Source organism: Rhinopithecus bieti, unplaced genomic scaffold, assembly GCF_001698545.2.
Source record: "Rhinopithecus bieti isolate Rb0 unplaced genomic scaffold, ASM169854v2 scaffold_12667, whole genome shotgun sequence".
Taxonomy (NCBI): Eukaryota; Metazoa; Chordata; class Mammalia; order Primates; family Cercopithecidae; genus Rhinopithecus; species Rhinopithecus bieti.
The window spans coordinates 559,499-581,486 of record NW_016807256.1 but is presented as its reverse complement, the minus strand read 5'-3'; the positions used below and the strand labels follow the sequence as shown (position 1 = coordinate 581,486).

At 48.1% G+C, this 21,988-nt stretch overlaps 2 pseudogenes; one reads left to right on the top strand and one right to left on the bottom strand.

Moving 5' to 3' along the window:
• Positions 1-3,720: 3,720 nt before the first annotated feature.
• On the bottom strand, positions 3,721-4,443 carry LOC108535060 (keratin, type I cytoskeletal 18 pseudogene; annotated as a pseudogene).
• A 1,105-nt stretch (positions 4,444-5,548) lies between these two features.
• Positions 5,549-5,977, top strand: LOC108535059 (MORF4 family-associated protein 1-like; annotated as a pseudogene).
• Positions 5,978-21,988: the final 16,011 nt, after the last annotated feature.

The following is a 21,988-nucleotide window of genomic DNA, read 5'->3' as shown; positions in this document are numbered from 1 at the left end:
TCAGGAGAAAATGTGGGGCCTTGGCCTCACATGCTGGTCCTTGCAGAGTCACCCTGTCAACTGACCGGCCTCAGATCTCACCACTTTGCCTCATGGCAGAGACCTTTGGCAGGTCCCCTAAAGGTTATGGCCTCCCAGCTGAACGTCTCTGCACATTTTCTGCCTGGTGAAGGAATTACTGCTCCACTTCCATCACCCAGCTTGCTTTTGTCTGTATGTGCACAGGTGTGCACGTGTGTGTGCATATGTGTGCGTGTGTGAACTGACTCAGGGTCCCCAGCTCCCTGTGCTGCTGACACCTGCCACACCTTGAGCACTGTGTCTGTCCCCAAGCTGTGAGCAGCCCCACCCTCTCCCCAGCCCAAGGCTGAAACCTGGGCAATGCCCAGAGGGCCCACCTCCCCTCAGCCCCGTTGGTGGAGGCCAGGTCCTGTGTTCCTCCAGACAGTGCCCTGGGCTGGACCAGCCACAGCTAGATCTAGAAGGCTCAAGCCCATGTTCCCTAAAGCAGCTATGGGCCTTGGAGAATCAGGCTGCTGCCTCTCAGCTTCCCCCTACCACCACATCTGTGCACACTACACACACACACACCCATGCACACGCATCACACATTCCCCCCACATACACACATGCACACGTGCACATATGCGACCACCCCAAATCATACAGTGCTTCCCTCTGGCCCCTGGTGGCCCGCCCATCCTCTAGGCGCAGCTCGAACTCCTTCTTCTGCTCTGGGCCTTATGTGCTGAGAAGAGTCCCAGCTCAGCTAGTAAAAGGTGCCTGGGAATGTGAGCCGAGGGAATGACTCAATGAACACGTGAAGTTTAAAGCCCTGGGTCACCTCGGCGCACTGGTTGATAAATGAATAATTCACTAGCCACCAACTGGAGCCAGCAAACCTTTAGGCAGCACCTCCTCTCCCACTGGCAAGCCTGTCCCCATTGTCCCAAATGTGGCATACCCCATCTCATCTCCCCTGGCTCAGATGGTGAGTTCCTTGAGGGCTGAAGCCTGGTTCTCAACGCCAGGCTTGGCCCTGGGGTTGCCAGTCACCATCAGAAACACGATTCTGTAATATTTGCCAGCGCTTCCTTAGCTAATCCTCACAATGCCCATACATTGATTAAATCACAGCCTTTCCCTCACAATAGCACTATTATGGAAAAGAGTGAGTGACTCATTTCAAGGAATAGGACTCGGTCTGAAGATCAAAGGATGAGGCAGAGAAAGAGGGAAGAGGCATTTGGGGTCCAGAAGAGAGGCTGTGCACAGGCAGGGCCACGGGAAAGCCTGGGTGGTCTTCAAAAAGCAGAGGCAATTTCCAAAGCACCTAACCTGCCCAGGTCTTCATCCTGGCAGCCTCATCAAAGTCCAGGCCTGCCACTTGTCTTTAGAAACTCCTCACTGGCTGGGAACCTCCTGCCATAGTCACCTATCCACTGTGCCTTCCGAGCCAGCTCCCTCTCACCATCAGCAAGATCCACAGCCTCCATCTCTGTTCTCCCTCCCCGCTCCCCACTGCCTACCCACCCTTCATCTTTTTATTTATTGATTGATTGAGACAGAATCTCGCTCTGCCACCTAAGCTGGAGTGCAGTAGCATGATCTTGGCTCACTGCAACCTCCACCTCCCGGGTTCAAGTGATACTCCTGCCTCAGCCTTCTGAGTAGCTGGCATTACAGGCCACGTGCGCCACCACACCCAGCTAATTTTTTGTATTTTTAGCAGAGACGAGGTTTCACCGTGTTGGCCAGGCTGGTCTTGAACTCCTGACCTCAGGTGATTTGGCTACCTCGGCCTCCCAAAGTGCTGGGATTACAGGTGTGAGCCACAAAGCCTAGTCAGATTATAACTTTTTGGTGAATCTACTGCCTGGTATTATTTTCTTTTTCAGAGACTCAAGTAACCAGGAGCTCAATAGAGTAATTGAGCAAGCTCTAAGCACGCACGGGATCTTGGGTGTGACCAAGTTGGACCTAGGGAGAAGTGCTGCCAGTCAGGCATGAGGGCTGGAAAATCTACCCCAGCAATAGATGTGCAGGAGACTAAAACCAGATGAGTGGGTGCCAGGGCCAGGGAGGGATCACAGGGAGTGACTGCTGATGGAGATAGGGGTGACAAGGATGTTCTGGAATTAGATAGTGGTGATGGTGGCACACCTCTGTGAATACATTAAAAGGCCATTGAATTGTATGCTTTAAATGGGTGAATTTTATGGTACGTGAATTATATCTGAGTAAATCCATTATTTTTTAAAACTACCACATGCAATCGTGCCACTGAGGACCAAATATTCTTATGGGGAGAAGGGTTTCACACGGAAGAGCTGGGAGACTGGCCAGCAAAGAAAGTCGGAGGGCAGAGCAGCTGGAAGAAGTGGGCAACGTTATGGAGCCAGGAAGCTCTCAGAAGGGCCAAGTGAATGCAAGGACCTGAGAAACCCAGGGTGTCAGCAGGACAGCCACAGCGAGGGTGGGTGGCCGGGCTGTCCCAGGACTCCTGATAGCCCAGGGACGACTCCTGATAGCAAGGAGGTGGTGCGGGAGGGGACCAGAGTGGGGTGTACCCTCAAAGTCCTCAACAAGGTCAGCAAAGTCACCTCTGAAACAAGGGTCCACTGCGATGGTTGGAGATGGAGGATCCTCGTGGGGTGCACAGCAGCCAGAGTGGGAGCTGATGGAAAGACCTTGGCCTGAAATCTGTCTCCTAGGCAGCCCCTGAGCCCCTCTTGTGATGAACAGCTGGCTCCCTGGCTCAGGTGAGTGAAGGCTCCTGCAGCAGGAGGCACCTTGTGGAAGCTCCTGTCCCGCAACCCCATGGGTACTCCACTCACAGCTACTGGTCCCACTGTGACCCTCTCGCTGGAGCAAAGCAGGAAAGTCAGTGGCAAATGATTTGCAGTTCCATTCTCATACACAGAGAACTCTAGAAGTTTCCGCCTGCCCCAAAGAGCAACATTATGCTTTTACTATCCTCCCCCTAGGACACTTTAGCTCTCCGGCTCCATGCCACAGTCTGTCTCCAGGGACCTTGATCTCGGTGTCCCTCGCATGTCACACAGGTCCACTCTATCCATGACAACATGCTGACAGGATCTGGGGATCAGGAGCAAGTGGCTGAGGAAGGGAAGGAGGGTAAACATCAAGGTATCAGGGAGAGAGGAGGGAGGCCTGTCTATGAGTTACTCAATTGTCATGCATTAATGGGGCCCTAAATGTGTTATTTTCCTAGGGGGTATTTGTACAAAAGCATCAAAGTGAAGATGTATTTGTTTCCCGTTCATGGTCCCCCCACCACCACCTCATTTCCTGTGGCTGCCGTAACAAAGTAACACAACAGAAATGCGCTCTCTTGCAGCTCTGGAGGCCAGAAGCCTAAGATCCTGGTGTCTGCAGGACCCTGTTCCCTCCTCTGGAGGCTCTGGGGGAGGCTCCTCCTTGCCTCTCCCAGTTCCTGGGGAATCTGGGTGTCCCTTGGCTTGTGATGACACCGCTCTATTCTCTGTGAATCCACGTGGCCTTCTCGTCTGTGTTTGTGACTTCTTTTCTCTTATAAGGACACCTGTCATTGGATTTAGGGCCCTAATCCAGATGATCTCATCTCAAGATCCCTTAACTTAATCACATCTGCCCAGACCCTTTTTCCAAATAAGGTTCCATTCACTGAGTTCAGAGGGTTTGTTTGTTTGTTTGTTTTTGAGATGGAGTCTCACTCTGTCACTGCATGGTGACCACTCTGGTGGTGTCCTCAATCTGCTGGGACCAGTACTTGTCCAGTTCCTCTTGTTTCTTCCAAGCCAGCTTGTCATATTGGGCCCGGATGTCTGCCATGATCTTGGCGAGGTCCTGAGATTTGGGGATCTACCTCCACGGTCAACTCAGAGCTGGCAATCTGGGTTTGTAGGCCTTTTACTTCCTCTTCGTGATTCTTCTTCATGAAAAGCAGCTCCTCCTTGAGGGCCTCGATCTCTGTCTCCAGCTGCAGCCAAGTGACATTGGTGTCATCAATGACCTTGCAAAGCCCATGGATGTCGTTCTCCACAGACTGGCGCATGGCCAGCTCTGTCTCATACTTGACTGTAAAGTCATTAGCAGCAAGACGGGCACTGTCGATCTGCAGAACAACATGGGTATTGTCCACAGTATTCGCAGAGATCTGAGCCCTCAGGTCCTCCATGGTCTTGAAGTAATGGCTCCGGCCTCTGTCCTGGGGTCCCTTCTTCTCCAGGTGCTTCCGGATTTTGCTCTTCAGCTTCTGGTTCTCAGTCTCCAGTCTCCTCACTCTGCCCAGGTAGGAGGCCAGGTGGTCGTTCAGACTTTGCATGGTCTCCTTCTTGTTCTGGATGCCTCCCATTCCTGTCAGACCCCTGGCCATCCCTGTGGCCAGGCCCCAGACCCCATGCCGCCCTGGAAGCTGGTGGAGCAGGACACGGAGATCCGGGAACCAGAGGCCCCAGCACCTGCATAGATGCTACCCACACTGCTGACCAGTCAGGCACCATAGCTAGGCACCTGGACAGAGCCCAAGGACTGGTAGTTAGTGGAGAAGGTGGAGCAAGTGGTGAAGCTCATGCTGTCCATGGGGGAGAGCAAGACGACAGGACTCAAGCTTTGCCGGCAACCAAGATGACAACACTCTCTAAATTGATCTACAAGTTCAATGGAATCCTTATCAAAATCCCAGCTGGCTTAAATTAAGAAAGAAAGAAAGAAAGAAAGAAAGAAAGAAAGAAAGAAAGAAAGAAAGAGAAAATCCTAGCTGACTTTTGTGCAGAAATTGACAAGCTGACCCTAAAATGTGTGTGAAAATGCAAGAAACTCAGAATAGCCAAAACAATCTTGAAAAAGAATGAAGTTATTTTTCCTAATTTTCCAAGACTCACATTTCCTAATTTTAAAACTTACCACAAAGCTACAGGACTCAAGTCTGTGTGGTACTAGCACAAAGATACTTATAGATCAATTGAACAGAATTAAGAATTCAGAAATAAACCCTTGCATCTATGGTCAACTGATTTTTGCCAAGGGTGCCAAGACCATCATCAATGGCAGAGAGAATAGTCTGTTTAACAAAAAGTGTTGGGACAATTAGACATCCACAAGCCAAAGAATGAACTTGGACCCCTAGCTCAGACCATATACAAAAATTAACTCAAAATGGATCATAAATCTAAATGTAAGAGCTAAAACTATAAAACTCCTGGAAGAAAACGCAAGAGTAAATCTTGATGACCTTGGCTTAGGCAATGGTTTCTTAGAAAGGATGTCCAAAGTATCAAACAAGCAAAGCAAAAAATAAATTGGAAAATGAAAAACTATTGTGCTTCAAATGGCACCATCAAGAAAGTGAAAAGACAACCCACAAAATAACAGAACCCATTTGCAAATCACATAGTAGCTGATAATTGACTTGTATCTAGATCATATACAGAACCAATGCAACTCAGTAACAAAAAGAAATAACCCGATTAAAATTAGGTAAAGGGATTTTGTTCACCGCTGCTCTGCTCATGTTGCTACTGCGCTTCTGAGGCAGCAGGAAGAGATGCGGCCCCTGGACGTCGTCGAGCTGTCAGAACCGGAGGAAGTGGAGGTGCTGGAGGTGGAGGAGGATTTTGAGCAGTTTCTGCTCCCGGTCATCCATGAGATGCGCAAGGACATCGCGGCGCTGACAAGCACTGGCCAGCGCACCTGTGGAAGCAGAGCATGCTGTGGAAGATGGGCAATACGCTCATCCAGATCAAAACCCAGGTGGAAGCTTCAGAGGAGCGTCCTCAACCACCTCAACAACCCGGGCAACGCAATGGAGGGCAGGGTGGCCAAGAGGTGCCAGAAGGCCGAGGAGAAGGCCAAGGAAATGGTGAAGATGGCAGAGATGCTGGTGGAGCTGGCCCGGAGGATAGACGAACGAGTTGAGAGCACGGTCGGTGGTTTACAGCCAATGGATTCTGGTCATCTGGTGGAGACTGGCTGACACCCAGGAGAAGCTGAAACCAGAGAGCCTTTGGTTTTCTCTGTTTTCCTCTGTCCACGCTCTGTCCTCACTCACACTCAGTTCTCTGCTATGGTCTGTGGTTGATGAACTCAATGTGAGTTTTGATTGTTAGCGTTTTTGTCTGGGGAAGTAAGTTTGTTTGGAAAATGCTCTCTCATACAGGAATGAGGACCTAGACCACGCTCTTGCAGCAGTCACATTTGTTCCTGGGCTTTGGTTGTTATTTCCAGATGTCTGAGGTGCTTTGCTCTTTCTTGTGTGATCTGATAGCTCCATGGAACTTTGGGTCTGTGTGTGACACATGAGCCTCACAGTTGGAGTTCTCCAGCTCTGGAGGGGCTGAAGGAGCCGCAATAATTCTAGAAGATGACTCCATACAGCAACTACTGAAGAAAGGACCAGACTTCAACTGGGAATGTGGATGGGCTGACCTGGCTTGGACCCATGAATCTGGAGAAGAGCTGGAGAATGGAGAGTATTATCTGTATTTGAGGACTTTAATTTCTGTGTGAGACCAAAGGAGGAGAGATATATTTTGTTCAAAATTTAAATTTTATGTGGTACACTATCTGATCTAACCTGTCTGGTGAGTTTGTTTGGACAGCCTAATTCAGCTTTATCTGACATGGAACCTAAAATAGAGGATGAGATCTTGATATTCTGTACAAGTTGATGTAGTACCCTGATGCATTTCAGGGACTTAGCATAAAATGAAAGAGATCTGCAAAGACCCTTGAGGAGCTGGGGGATGAGAGTGTGGAATTGTGCGTTGGACCCTAAACTGGAGTGGAAGAGGCATCTTCAAGGTTCATACATTGTCCAGCTATAAGTTCATTTGAGTAGCAGACCTGATAAATATTTGGGGTCAAAACCCTACCATGTTTTTTTTAAACGTACCATATTAATCAAAGTATTCATTTGCTTGAAAAGAAAAAAAATTGGGCAAATGATCTAAACGGACATTTCTCAGAAGACTATGTATAATGTGCCATTAGCACATGAAAAAATGGTCAACATCACTAGTCGTTAGTGATGCAGATCACTAGAAAACGCAAATCAAAACTAGAATGAGGCCAGGCGCAGTGGCTCATGCCTATAATCCCAGCACTTTGGGAGGCTGAGGCAGGTGGATCACCTTAGGTCAGGCATTCGACACCAGCCTGACCAACATGGTGAAACCCCATGTCTCCTAAAAATACAAAAATTAGCCGGACATGGTGGTAGGTGCCTGTAATCCTAGCTATTCAGGAGGCTGAAGCAGGAGAATCGCTTGAACCCAGGAGGCAGAGGTTGCAGTGAGCTGAGATCGTGCCACTGCACTCCAGCCTGGGAGACAGAGTGAGAGTCTGTCTCAAACAAGAAAAAAAAAAAAAAACTCGAATAAGGTACAATTCACACCTGTTAGGATGACTAATAAAATTAAAATAGAAAATAACAAGTGTCTGTTTGGAGAGGATATGAAGAAATCAGAACCCTCATACATTGCTAGTAAGATGTTCAACGGTTATAGCCATTTGGGAAACTAGTCTGGCAGTTCCTCCAAAGGTTAAACATAGAGTAACCATGTGACCTAGCAATTCCACTCCTAGCTGTACAGCCAAGAGAAGTGAAAGCATATGCCCACACCAGATAATTTGCACGAATGTTCATAGCAGATTTATTCATAATAGCCAAAAAGCAGAAACAACTCAAATGTCCATCAATAGATGAATAAACAAAATGTGGCATATCCAGGCAATGAACATTATTCAGTCCCCAAAAGCAATGAAACACTGGTCCATGCTGCAGTGTTGGTGAACCTTGGAAACATTATGCCAAGCCAAAGAAGCCAGACACAAAAGGCCACAAAATTATATGAGTCCATTTCTATGCCAGATTGGAACAGGCAAATCCATAGAAAGGAAGACAAATGGTTGCCAGGACTTAGGGGGAGAGGAGAATGAGGAGTTAGTGCTTAGGTGATACAGGGTTCCTGGTGGGGTGATAAAACGTTCTGGAATGAGATCGTGGTAATGGTTACTTAACTCTATGAATATTTTTTAAAGTACTGCATTGTACACTTTAAAATGTTTTGTAAAGGCTGAGTTTGCCATGTTGTCCAGGCTGGTCTCGAACTCCTGAACTCAAGTGATCCACCCATCATGGCCTCTCAAAGTGCTGGGATTACAGGCATGAGGCACCATGCCTGGCGTGTATACTTTAAATTGAGAAACAGGGTGAAGGGTACATGGGACCTCCCTGCACTGTCTTTAGAACTTCCTGTGAATCTATCATAACTCAAAATAAAAACAAGCCAACAACAAAAGGTGTCAGATGAACTGGGCTCATTCAGGTGTTGGCAGAATTCAGTTCCCTGGAGCTAGGCCCTCCTTTCACCTTCCGGCCATCAATGATGCCAAGAGCTCTTCCCATCATCTCTGCATCTTTCTGACTTCGGCTTCTGGCCTCGGCCAGTGAAGTTCTCTGCTTGTATGAGCTCATCTCCCTATGTTAAGGTCAACTGATGAGTAGCCCGAATCACATCTGCAAAGTCCCTTTGGCCATGTAATGTAACATACTCACGGGCGTGACACGGGAATGAAGGTCATGGGGGCCGAAATTCTGCCTACCAGAAGTTGATTATTTCAAAGCTATTTGGGATGGAGAATCCCCAGGATCAGTGAGGAGGTGGATGTTGGGGAGGAGGAAAAGGAGATATCAAGGAGCTTTCCCAAGTTTGGGCCAACCGGGTGGGTGAAGGTGCCAGTCTCCGAGATGAGGGACGGGTGTGGGAAGAAGACGCGCTCCATTGTGACACGTGGAGTTTGAGGGGCCTATGTCTTCCTGGGGATTGTCCCCTAAGGGAAAGGTCTGGACAGCCATAAGAGGGACTGAGGTCACCCAGGACGAGGGTGGCGGGTGAAAAGGAGCTGCCGGGGCAGCGGGCCGCCGCGAGCCCCTCCTGGGATCTTCCACCCCAAGCTCAGCCTGCGATTCTCTTCCTGGACCCCTTCTTCCTCTCCAAAGCCCTCCCTGGAAGGAGCCCCGCATGCTGATCGCAGCTGCCACTAGGGGGCAGAGCCGTCTACATCAAAAGCCACCCTGCTCCAGCGTGCGCGTGCGGGGAGGTGCGCGAGCCCGTGTGCACGCACGGCGGGGCCTCGCTTGACGCTGAGTCCCGCGAGCTAGGCTCGCCACCCCACCCCATCCCCTGCTGCTGGGAGCCCCAGGCAGTCCCCGGCCAAGGGGTTCCAAAAGGTCCCCTCTGTTGGGGACTGGGAAGCAGGCCCTGCCCCAGTGCCCCCCAAAGCGCCCGCCCTCCCCTGGTGTGGCTGGAGAGGGGTCTGATCCGGTGGGGCTGAGCCCGGAACTGGGTCTCCTCCTCCGGGCCCGGGGTTGCGGCTGGGGGCGGTTACTGCCCCTCCCCACCTCAGCCCCGCACCCTCCACGCCGTGTCTCCGGCATCGAAATTCACAGCAAAATACACAACTAGTGAAGAACTGGGCTCGGGTCCCAGAAATAGGCTGCCCTTTCCAGAGGGTGACGGGAATATCCTCCCTGCTTCCCGTTGCCATGGTTTCCGCTCAGCCACCAGGCAGCCTGTTGCGCGGCAGCCATTTGCCGCGACGGGATGCTGCTGCCGCTGGTGTGCAGCAGGCCGCCACGCGAGGACGGAGACAGACTGCCCCGGAGACCCGCCCGCCACGGAGAAAAGGCCACGGATCTAAAGACATCGAAGGGCGGCTACGTGGGCCAGATGGACAAATGCTAGCGTCAGCACCTGTCTGCAGGGACGCCCTTGGCCTGGGCGCTGGACCTAGGCCATCAGGACTGGAGAGCCTTCTTCTCTTCTGGCCAGAGAAAGAGCAAGGGGTGGCTTCCTGGCAGGTTCGGAGCTGGCACAGCACAACAGAGCCTAGAAAATCACTAGCAGGGCTGAGCTCAGGGTTCCACGGCTGCAGGCTTCCTGTTGGACCCAGTCTGCTCAAGGACTCCCTCACAGCCCAGTGCTTTCTGTTCACCCCAGGGTGCTCCCCGCCCAACCTTCTAGCCTCAGTGAGTGGGAAATGTCTGTGCTGCCCACTTGTCCTCAAATGCCTGTCCTTGCTCAGCTGCTCCCTGCTCTGCCCCATTTGGAGGGGACAGGGTGAGGAGGCGCCCTGGAGGCCTGACCCCAGCTTGGGCAACACAGCGTAGTGGGGTAATCACACCTGGGCCTGCAGCCCCTCCAGCACTTCCTGGGGCTGTGCCGGCCATTCCAGACCATTCCTGTTGGTGGAACTCATGACAGGGCTTGTTTACGCCAGTCACTGTGTTCTGGCACCTCCCCCACCCCGATCATTAACTTTTCTGGTCCTTTTCAGTTATTAAAATTCAGCCCAGACTCACATCCCATGGGCCTCCCCTCCCCATCCTTGGGGCTGGAATGGACTGGAATGGAGAGGAGGTGGCCTGACCTCCCTTCCCTCCCTTCCCACCCTCCGCCCCCCCCAGGCCGAGGCAGGCAGAACTTGTGCCAAGGTGAGGGGTGAGAGAGGCCCCATCTTTGCCTGGACTTTTTGATGCCTGCCAATGGGGTCACCCTTTTCCGAGGGCGGACTCAGCCCCCTCCTTGCTAAGGCTAAAGACCCTTTGGGATTGGGAAGCCCTGTCCTCTCTGGGCCCCACCAGTGTCTACGGGACCCCCTCAGACCTCTGGCTCCCACACCTTGTGCCCCCGGGGCAGAAGGCAGCTAGGGTAAGAGTGCCTTCAGTCCTGCCAGGTTCAGCAAATGTCCTGCCTTCAGAAACCTCAGCGGGCAGACAGGCAGGTGCCTGCTCAGGAATACGGCATGCCCCCCATCCCCAGGGGGACATACCCAGCTCTCCCCACAGCCTCTGGGGACCGCGGGCTGTGTCCACAGCACTGGCAGGGCCTTATTTTCTCCCAACATTTTGGCATTTTATGGTTTAAAAACAAAGCATTCCCCTAAGGGCAGCCTGTTTCCACACCGGGCTTCTGTGGGAGTGAGTGAGGCTGGTCTCCTGAGGGAAGTGTGATTCTCACCGGGGTCAGAGCCCAAGATGAGCCAGGAGGGCACTTACCCCTTTGGGACATCTTGCCCTTGTCCTTTCTGTTTTCTCTACTCAGGCCTCTCCCCTGAGCTGATGAAACCAAGAGAATTCTTGTCCTTTTGGATAAAGACCTTTTCCTAAGATTGTTTTTTCCTAGAAATAAGCATACCTTATTAAGATATTTTGGACTGGCCGGGCACAGTGGCTCACGCCTGTAATCCCAGCACTCTGGGAGGCCAAGGCGGGGTGATCACGAGGTCAGGAGTTCGAGAGCAGCCTGGCCAACATGGTGAAACCCCATCTCTACCAAAAATACAAAAAAACTAGCCGGGTGCGGTTGGGCATGCCTGTAATCCTAGCTACTCAGGAGGCTGAGGCAGGAGAATTGATTGAACCCGGGAGGTGGAGGTTGCAGTGAGCTGAGATCGTGCCACTGCACTCCAGCCTGGGTGACAGAGCGAGACTTCGTCTAAAGAAAAAAAAAAAAAAACATATTTAGGACTGATTTTGTGTGTCCTGATGCAGTTTTTCTTTGTGCATTAGACATAGTTAAAGACACAGTGCAGCCAAGTGCAGGGCCACACCGCCTCGCCGCTCTCTTCCCTCACAGAGCCAGGCACGACAGCTGCAGGCACAGGGAGCAATGGCCTGGAGCCAGAGGGGGCAACACTAGCCCAAGGGCAAATGGGCAACCCTGTGTGAAAGGCTTCGGCAGCCAGACCATCTACTTTAGAAGAAAGGTGAAGAAAAAGCCCCCAGGAGAGGAAGCAGCCCCTAACCCAACTGACAAGCAATCCTTTCGCAGAGACAGAAGGGCCTTCAGTGAATTGGTTTCAAAGTGCTTGATTTCTTTAAATCAGAACAATTGATCATTAGAGAACTGATTAAGCTACAGCCGCTGTTGAATAAAAGGTAAAAATAAACTCCTTCATTTGAATTCCAAATTCAGGCTTGGAGGTGACCTAGCCATGAGGCAAACTGGCTGTGGGTGGACAGGGCTGCACACAGAGCCGGTGGGTGGACGTCACCTGAAGTCTTCTCTCCTCCCAAAGTGTGGGTGCTGGGACCCCAAGGTCGCAGTGTGAATTTTCCAGCACTTAACACCACGATAGCCCAGGTACAGAGGCTGCTGAGGGGCTGGTGCCGGTTCTCCAAGGGCCACTGCTGTGCCCAGAATGAGCCGCTAGTTCCGGATCAGGAGGAGCAGGGGCTGAGGGGGGTCCCAAAGGAGAGACTGGTTCAGGGGCAGCTGCAGTTTACCAATGGGTGCAGAGGTACTTTGACATTTTAGCCACAGGCACAGCCCTATGAGTGGGTACCAGCTGTTGTGACCAGAGATGGCAGGGGTCAGAGCCAGTCCTGGGACCCAATTTCTCCCCTCATCTGTTACCTGGAGGGGTCACCAGGGCCTAATGAAGACTTTTGAGGTTTCTTAGACACGAAAGAATTACGGTGCCTCTCCATATGGAATTCAGCAGAACTCTCACCTTTTAAAATGGTCTAGTAGACACTGAGTAGACACAAAAGGACATTTACAAAATATGTGTAAGTGTAAAAAACAATACAGTGAACTTCTGTGTACTCACCACCAGCTTAGAAGAAAGGTAACGTTCCCTTTGAAGGACCTTGAGTGACCCTTCTCTTCGCCCCGTGTCCCCCACCCCCACTTCAGAGGTGACCACCTTCTTGAATTTTACATTTACCACTCATGTGTTTCTTTATAGTTTCACCACCTTTGCATCCCCAAACAATATATTGTTTAGTTTTGCCTGTTTTGAATTTTATATAAATGGAATCATACTGTCTGTATTATTCTATAACCTGCCTTTCCACTGAATGTGGTATTCACCAGACTAAGAGCTATAATCCATTTTCCCCGCAAGCATTCTGTTCTGTTGTGGGATTAAACTACAACTGATCTCTGTATCATCTGCTTGGTGGATGGGGGAATTGTTTCCACTTTTTGGGCTGTTACCAGAGTCCTGATGCCCAGCACAAGTTTCACTAGTGGGTATATCCAGGGGAAAATCCCTGGGCCACCAGAAATGTCCACTTGCAACTTTGCTGGGCAATGACAAATTGTTTCCTCAAGTGGTTGTACCAGTCCATATGCCCCCCTGTAGCATACAAGCTTTCTAACGGTTTCACAGCCTTGCCAACACTTGATGTTGTCGGACCTTATTTTCCATATGGATAACCAGCATAATTTATTGAACATCTCCTTCCCTCACTGGCCAGCAATGCCAACTTTGTCATACATTAAGGTTTTTGTTGTTGTTGTTGTTGTTGTTGTTTGTTTGTTTGCTTGTTTTGAGACAGGGTGTCACTCTGTCACCCAAGCTAGAATGCAGTGGTGTGATCTCAGCTCACCACAGCCTCGACCTCCCGGGCTCAGGTGATCCTCCCACCTTAGTCCCCCGAGTAGCTGGGACTACAGGCACCCGCCACCATGCTCAGCCAGTTTTTTTTAAGTTTTGTAGACACAGGGTCTCACCGTGTGTTGCCCAGGCTAGTCTCAAACTCCTGGGCTCAAGTGATCCTCCTGCCTCAGCCTCGCAAAGTGCTGGGATTCCAGGCATGAGCCACTGTGCCCGGCCCGCACTATCTTAAATATGGCACCTTTATAATAATTTTTAGAATCTGCTGAGGCAACTCCACCCACCTCCTCCTTCTCTATGAGTGTCTTAGCTATGCCATTTGTTCTTCCATATAGGTGTAAGAACCACCTTGTCAAGCTCCATTTACAAATGGCATTTAGATTACAATTACGTTCAATCTAAAACTTAAATTGGGAAGAACTGGCATGCTCAAAACCTTGATTTTTCAGAAAATCCTGGATATCCAAGGTAATGGCAGCCCCGTAAATCTGAAACTCTCAACAGAGCTTCTGAACCAAAATCATTTTTAAAAAGCAAGCACAAATAAAACCACCCAAAACCCATGTCCTCAGCATAATCAGAAGACAAAGAGCATTTGAACTTCAAAGTCCCTAAAACAGATCAAGTCACAAGGATGGGGAAATAGATCCTCAAAGGAAATACAAACGGAAACAAATGAAGCAAACCATATATCAAACAACAACACAACCACCTTGAAAGAGAAAAAAACTCAGCAAGCAGCCTGACCGCGGTATGGGACTCTATGTCCTCAAGGGAAAGACAAAAAGGACTCTAGACAAACCTGGAAATCTACATAGTAGTTTTCTTCTTTGCAGAGACATGAGTTGATGATTCTGAAACTACTTTCCAAGTATTCTAGGACTGAGCAAATACATAAATATATTGTGGATAATGGGAGCCAACTTTCTCAGCAAGAGGGAAAGAATTTACCAACCAAGAAGTAGGAGGAAGACTAGAATGGACCTGGTGCCGTTGGGTTGAAATTGGATGGGTCAGTATGAACTCATGGTAGATAGATACATAAACAGATAGATGTGGGACTGTATATACATAGATATACATATATGTATCTGCATATATGTATGTATTCTCTATGTGTGTGTAATTTCCCAGTAAGCTTCTAAGTGCCATTATCCACTCAAAATGAATCAGGGATCCTAGGAGAAATGGCTGATTCCAGAAAAGGAGACCAGGGAAAGTCAAGATGAGCCTAGAATACCCTGTTCTTCCAGAAAGTCAGAAACCCCCAAGTCCACACTGATAAAAAGAAATAAGTATAGTTGTACACTGAATAATGACATTTTGGTCAAAAACAAACTGCACATATGACAGTGGTCCCACAAGATTATTATACTGCATTTTTTTTTAGATGAGGTCTCACTCTGTTGCCCAGACTGGAGTGCAGTGGCATGACCTCAGCTCACTGCAGCCTAGACCTCCCAGGCTCCACCAATCCTCCCACATCAGCCTCCCTAGTAGCTGGCACCTGCCACCATGCCTGGCTATTTTTAAACTTTTTTGTAGAGATGGGGTCTCACTATGTTGGTCAGGCTGTTCTTGAACCTCTAGGATCAAGTGATCCTCCCGCCTCAGCCTCCCAAAGTGCTGAGGCTACAGGTGTGAGCCACAGTGCTCGGCCTATAATACTGCATTTTGACTGGACCCTTTCTAGGTTTAGATACACAAATACTTACCACTGTGTTACAGTTGCCTACATTATCATGCTGTACAGGTTTGTAGCCCAGGAGCAATAGGCCATACCATATAGCCTGGGAGTACAGTAAGCTACACCATCTAGGTTTGCGTATGTGCACTCTAGGATGCTCGAACAATGATGTAATCGCCTAACAACACTCTTCTCAGAACATAGCCCCATCATCAAGCAACACATGATTATAAAGGGGGAGAAGAGAAGCTCTTTCTCACAGAACAAAGCCAAATAATAAATGAAGAAGGAATGATGGAAATAGGAAATCGCCATTTGGCAACTATTGTAGTAATGAGTTTCAAGCAAAAAATAATCAATGAATGAAAAAACTCGTGGGAACTGGACAGCAGAGACACCTGGAAGATGCCACCTTAACCACATGATCAAAGTGATCATCATCAGCAATGGGACAAGGGGACCGGCATCATGGCCTCCTGATGCCATACACAGAGAGGGACGCAGCACTTCTGAGCTATTCCCATGGAAAGTGCAAAACCTGGATGGAATCATGAAGAAACATCAGCCAAGCCCCAACACACAGAAGTGCTGCAAAATCACTGGCCCATTTGCTCCTGAAAACTGTCAAAAGCCACGAAGAACAAAGAGCTGGTCCAGACTTAAGGAGACTAAAGGGCTAGGTCAACTGCATAGAACGTGTGATCAGAGGTGCACGTTTCTGGAAAGAACTTTATAGAAAAGATATTATTGGCACAATTAACAAACTCTAAGGTCTGTAGATTATAGTTTTTTGTTTTTTTGTTTTGTTTTTTTTTTTTTTTTTTTTTTTTTGAGACAGAATCTTGCTCTGTCACCCAGGCTGGAGTACAGTGGCATGATCACAGCTCACTGCAGTGACAAACTCCCAGGCTCAAGCAACCCTCCTACCTCAGCCTCCCCAGTAGCTGGGACCACAGGTGCACAACTACATGCCTGGCTGAATTTTTTTTAACTTTTTGTAGAGATGGGGTCTCACGTATTACCCAGGCTGGAGTGCAGTGGCACGATCATGGCTCACTGCAGCCTCCATCTCCTGGGGTTGTGATCCTCCCGCCTCAGCCTCCACAGTAGCTGGGACCACAGGCGTGCACCACCACACCTGGCTAACTTTTCTTGTATTTTTTTGTAGAAATGGAGTTTCACCATTTGCCCAGGCTGATCTTGAGCTCCTGGGCTCAGGGATCTGCCCACCTTGGCCTCCCAAAATATAAGATTGCAGGTATGAGCCACCGCGCCTGGGAAACACTTGTTGGTGTCCGTCCTTTTGAATAGAGCCATCTTAGTGTGAAGTGGTATCTCATGTGGCTTTGCTTTGCATTTCTCTGATGACTGGTGATGTTGAACATCTTTTCATGTGCTCATTCACCTCTCCTACATCTTATTTGGAGAAATATCTATTCAAATCTTTCACTCACTTTAAAATTGGGTCATTTATCTTTTATTGTGGGGTTTTGTGAGGTTCTTGATATATTCTAGATACAAGTCCCTTATCTGATATATAATTTGCAAATCTTCTATCTCATTCTGCAAGTTTTCTTTTCACTTTCTTGATAGTAACATTTGCAGTGCAGAACTATTCAATTTTGATGAAGCCCAATTTATCTATTTTATCTGTTGTCACTTGGACTTTGGGTATCACGTTTAAGAAATTATTGCCTGATCTAAGGTCATGAACATTTACACCTACGTTTTCTTCTAAGAGTTTCATAGTTTTGGGGCTCGCATGTGAGTCTTTAATACATTTTGAGTGAGTGTTTCTGTATGGTGTGAGGTTGGAGTTCAGCTTCATTCTTTGGCATGTAGACATTTAGTTGCCCTAGCACCATTTATTAAAGAGATGATTCTTTCTCCCATTGAATGGTCTTGGTGCACTTGGCAAAAATCAATTGACCATTGATGTGTGGGTTTATTTCTGGCCTCTCAATTCTACTCCATTGATCTGTGAGCCTTTTCTTATGTCAATACCATGCAGTCTTGATTCTCGTAGGTTATCCTAAAGTTTGTATTTGATAATTCCACTATGGGTCTATTTCTGCTGCTTCCATTCATATTGCCTTCACTCTTCATATGGCTAGTTATTTTTATTGTTTGCTGAACATTTCAACTGCAGACATTTTTATAGTGATAGCTTAAGGACGAGGGCGATGTCACCTTCCTGCAGAGAAGATGCCACTTGACTGTCCCAGCTTCTGAAGATGCCAGCAATCTAAGATTAGTTGCCCTAATCCAGTTTCTGGTATTGAGAGGCTAAAAAGCTAGCTAAAGTACTAGGAGACTCTTTCTATTGCTGGATCACCTTTACTCCTAGGGAACAGCCCTACAGGGTCCCCACCAAAATGAGAGAGATGCACCAGGGTGCTCCATGAGCAGGTCCTGGTTCCCGTGCCTGTCCTGCTAGCCCCAGGAGCCATCAAAAGCCTTGGACAGTTCATACTCCCCTCGTTCTCAATCTCCAATCACCCTCAGGGTGTGAGCAGCTGCAAACACTGGCCTTGCCTCCCTAGCATCCTGCCCTGGAAGTTCTTCATCCTCTTTTTGCTCTATGATGCCTTCAAGCAGATTACTTTCATATTTTTCCAGTTTTTTTAATTGCCCTCAGTAGGAGGGAGGCACAAATTCACTAATTTATCATTATCACAAGTGGAAGTCCTTCACTGAATTATTAAATTCAATTACCTTATTTTCCACTTTTAAAAGTATAATTTGGTCCATTTTCAAATATCCATGGTTGTTTCATAGAACACTGCCTTTTGATATTTTCAACCCCCTCTTTGATTTCTCTCAATGTATTAAACACGCTGACGTTATGCTCTGTAGCTGATGATCCCAGCTTTGGCTGTGGGAGCTGTGCTTTGCTGGCACTCATCCATAGAGCGGTTTCCTTTTTTACTCGTGTGTTTGGATTTTTTGACTGGATATTTTTCCTTCTCAGATCTCACAGTGGGAATGCCTTGAGACCTGGTTGAAGGTGGTTCCCTCCAGAGAGGATTTGCATTGCCTTCTGACAGTTTTCCGGGGCACACTAACCCAGAACTTTTTTTTTTTTTTTGAGACAGGGTCTCACTCTGTCACTCAGGCTGGAGTACAATGTTGTGATCATGGCTCATTGCGACCTCCAACTCCTGAGCTCAAGCGATCCTCCTGCCTCAGTCTCCTGAGTAGCTGGGACCACAGATGCCCCTATACCCAGCAATTTTTTTTTTTTTTTTTGTAGAGATGGGGGTCTGTCTATATTGTCCAGGCTGGTCTCGAACTCCTGAGCTCTAGTGATCCTCCCATCTTGGCCTCCCAAAGTGGAGGGATTACAGGCATGAGCCACCACACCTTGCCCAGAAGTATTTAAACTAAATTCTCAGTTTGAGGAGTTTATGGCCTATCTAGGTGTTGTAAATCCCAGCTGCAAAGCCACGTGGTGCTGGCTTGTGAGTACAAATACTCAAGAGGAGGTATTTTCCCCTCTCCCTCATGCCACGCTTGGAAATGAGCAATTCTCCTTGAGGCCTGGTGATGAAGAGGTAGTGGTCGACATTTCCAGTTCATCCTGATGATGATAACACCTTTTATGGTCCCACCTTCATGCAGATGGTGGTAAGGGGCGTGGTTCCTTTTAGACTTCTTATTTTGCAAGTCTTGGGCCTTGTCTTCTGTCCCCACAATCCACGAGGCCATGAAAACTGAAGCCCAAAGTCATTAGGGTCTGCAAATGCCCAAGGGTGACAGTTAGCCTCACTGTTCTGGTTACCTCTCGGAGTTCCTGCTTTGACTTAATTTTTGGACTCTGGGAATTCCTTACTTCTTTGCCATATCACTGGTGCATTAAAAAAAAATGATTTTAAGGTCAGGCACGGTGGCTCATGCCTATAATCCCAGCATTTTTGGAGGCCGAGGCAGGAGGATCACTTGAGCCCAGGAGTCCAAGACCAGCCTAGGCAACAGAGTGAGACCCCCGTCTCTATAAAAAATTAGCCAGGCGTGGTGGCACCTGTAGTCTCAGCTACTTGGAAGGCTGAGGTGGGAGGATGACTTGAGCCCAGGAGGTTAAGGCTGCAGTGAGGCAAGATCATGCCACTGCACTCCACTCTGAGCAACGGAGCCAGGCTCTGTCTCAAAAAACAGAGAGATGATTTTAAAATATTTTATTTTCTTTAGCATATTTAGTTGTTTTCATCAGAAGGGTCATGCAGAGCACCTAGTTTATAATTGTAATGAAAACAGAAATCAGTTTTTACCTTTTGAAATGTCACAAAACTGACATGCATGCTCACATAAAAACAACTTCTTTCTTGGTTTTCTCATTGCGAAAATCTGGATACATTCACCAAAGATGAATCTCTCTCTCTCTCTCTCTCTCTCTCTCTCTCTCTCTCAGTTTTTTGTTGAGGAGGTGGCCTTGTATTTTCTTTCATAGATATTTTGCAATAATAATTACACATTTACTTACTACATGTGTCATTAAATGACTATCCCCCCACTTGATAATAACAAGACCACATCTGTTTGGTTCTCTCTTCTATCAGTTAGGATGAGAGATTCGGGTACACAGATGACAAACTATATATATATGCATATGAATGGGGGAGAGGGAGGAAAGGAAGGAGTCCTACAGACCTAACAAGGATAGGTGATTATTTGTAATAGCAAAGTACTGGAAACGACGCCAGCATCCATCAGCTGGGCTTGTTTGAACAAGCTGGGGCTGACCTGCGTGTTGGAATACTATGCAGCTAGAGTCAGCATGCTGCCTGGGGCGCCCCCAGCATACCAAGATACACCCAACAGTGAGGCACACAACAATATGCCATTTTTTTGTATAAAAATGTGGGGATATGAATGCACATATGTTGTTTAATGAAAAATGTTTTCCATAATATAAAAAATCAGAAAGAAAGATCACTGCCATCCCCAAGAATCAAAACAAACAGAAGCAGATGAACCAAACAATATAAAAGTTGGCGGCATAATCATATGTAGAAGTATTTCAAGTGTCTTGAAAACACAGTATTTTGGTTGACTGGACACGATGGCTCATACCTGTACTCCCAGCACTTTGGGAGGCCGAGGCGGGCAGATCACCTGAGGTCAGGAGTTCAAAACCAACCTGACCAACATGGTGAAACCCCATCTCTACTAAAAATACAAAAACTAGCTGGGTGTGCTGGTGCACACCTGTAATCCCATTTACTGAGGACGCTGAGGCAGGAAAATTGCCTGAACCTGGGAGGCAGAAGTTGCAGTGAACCAAGATTGCACCACTGTACTCTAGCCTAGGCAACAGAGCAAGACTCTTGTCTCAGAAAAAAAAAAAAAAGAAAGAAAGAAAAAAGAAAGAAAAGAAAAGACGGGAAAAGCAGTATTTGTATTGTCCACACCTGGCGGGATACATGTGGTTTTTTTGAAACATGATCTTGCTTTGTCACCCAGCCTGGAGTGCAGTGGTATGATTACAGCTCACTATAGCCTTGACCTCCTGGGCTCAAGTGACCCTCTTACCTCAGCCTTCTGAGTAGCTGGGACTACAGGTGCACACTACCACACCCAGCTAATTTTAAAAAATTTTGTAGAGATGGGGTTTCACTCTGTTGCCCAGGCTGGTCTTGAATTCCCGGGCTCAAGTGATCCTTCTGCCTTGGCCTCCCAAAGTGCGAAGATTACAGGCATGAGCCACTGTGCCCTGCCCCTAATGGGATAAGGATGAAAAAAATTACAAAGAAATCTGAAATGGTATTCAGTAATGCCTAAGTGTGGTCTCTCTGAATACATTTCCCCCTAAAAGGACCTGGGGTTCCTTGGAGTGATGTGTATATGCAGGTCTGGAGTGGAGAGTGGAGAAGATGAGACCAGGACATCCTGCTGGGACTGCAGCAAGGGACATGGAAGCCCCCTCCAAGGCACCCCACTGGCCAAGAGCACCAAGAAGAGGAAGGATGGCCATGGAATAAAGCATGTGACATATGCCAGAGTCAGAATTGGGATTCTTTGTTTTCTTTTGTTTTGTTGTGCTGTGTTTTGTTTTGTTTTGTTTTTTGACAAAGTCTTGTTCTGTCGCTCAGGCTGGAGTAAAGTGGTGCGATCTCGGCTCACTGCAACCTCCACCTCCCAGGTTCAAGCAATTCTCCTGCCTCAGCCTCCCAAGTAGCTGGGACTATAGGCATGCACCACCATGCCTGGCTAATTTTTTTTTTGTATTTTTAGTAGAGACGGGGTTTCACCACGTTGGTCAGGCTGGTCTCAAACTCCTGACCTCAAATGATCTGCCCGCCTCGGCCTCCCAAAGTGCTGGGATCACAGGCATGAGCCACCGCACCCAGCCCAGAGTCAGAATATTCTTAACAATGGGTCACTTGCAGAAATTGTTGGGGACTGGCCTATGACTCTGAACGGTGATGTATAGAAAGAACACTCACATGGCTATCTGGCTTTTCCTGCCTCACCTGTTTGTGTGTGTGTGTGTGTGTGTGTGTGTGTTTTATACTTTAAGTTCTAGGGTACATGTGCACAACGTGTAGGTTTGTTATGTATGTATACATGTGCCATGTTGGTGTGCTGCACCCATTAACTTGTCATTTACATTAGGTGTATCTCCTAATGCTATCCCTCCCCCCTCCCCCCTCCCCACAATAGGACCTGGTGTGTGATGCTCCCCTTCCTGTGTCCAAGTGATCTCATTGTTCAATTCCCACCTATAAATGAGAACATGCGGTATTTGGTTTTCTGTTCTTGTGATAGTTTGCTGAGAATGATGGTTTCCAGCTGCATCCATGTCCCTACAAAGGACACGAACTCATCCTTTTTTATGGCTGCATAGTATTCCATGGTGTATATGTGCCACATTTTCTTAATCCAGTCTGTCAC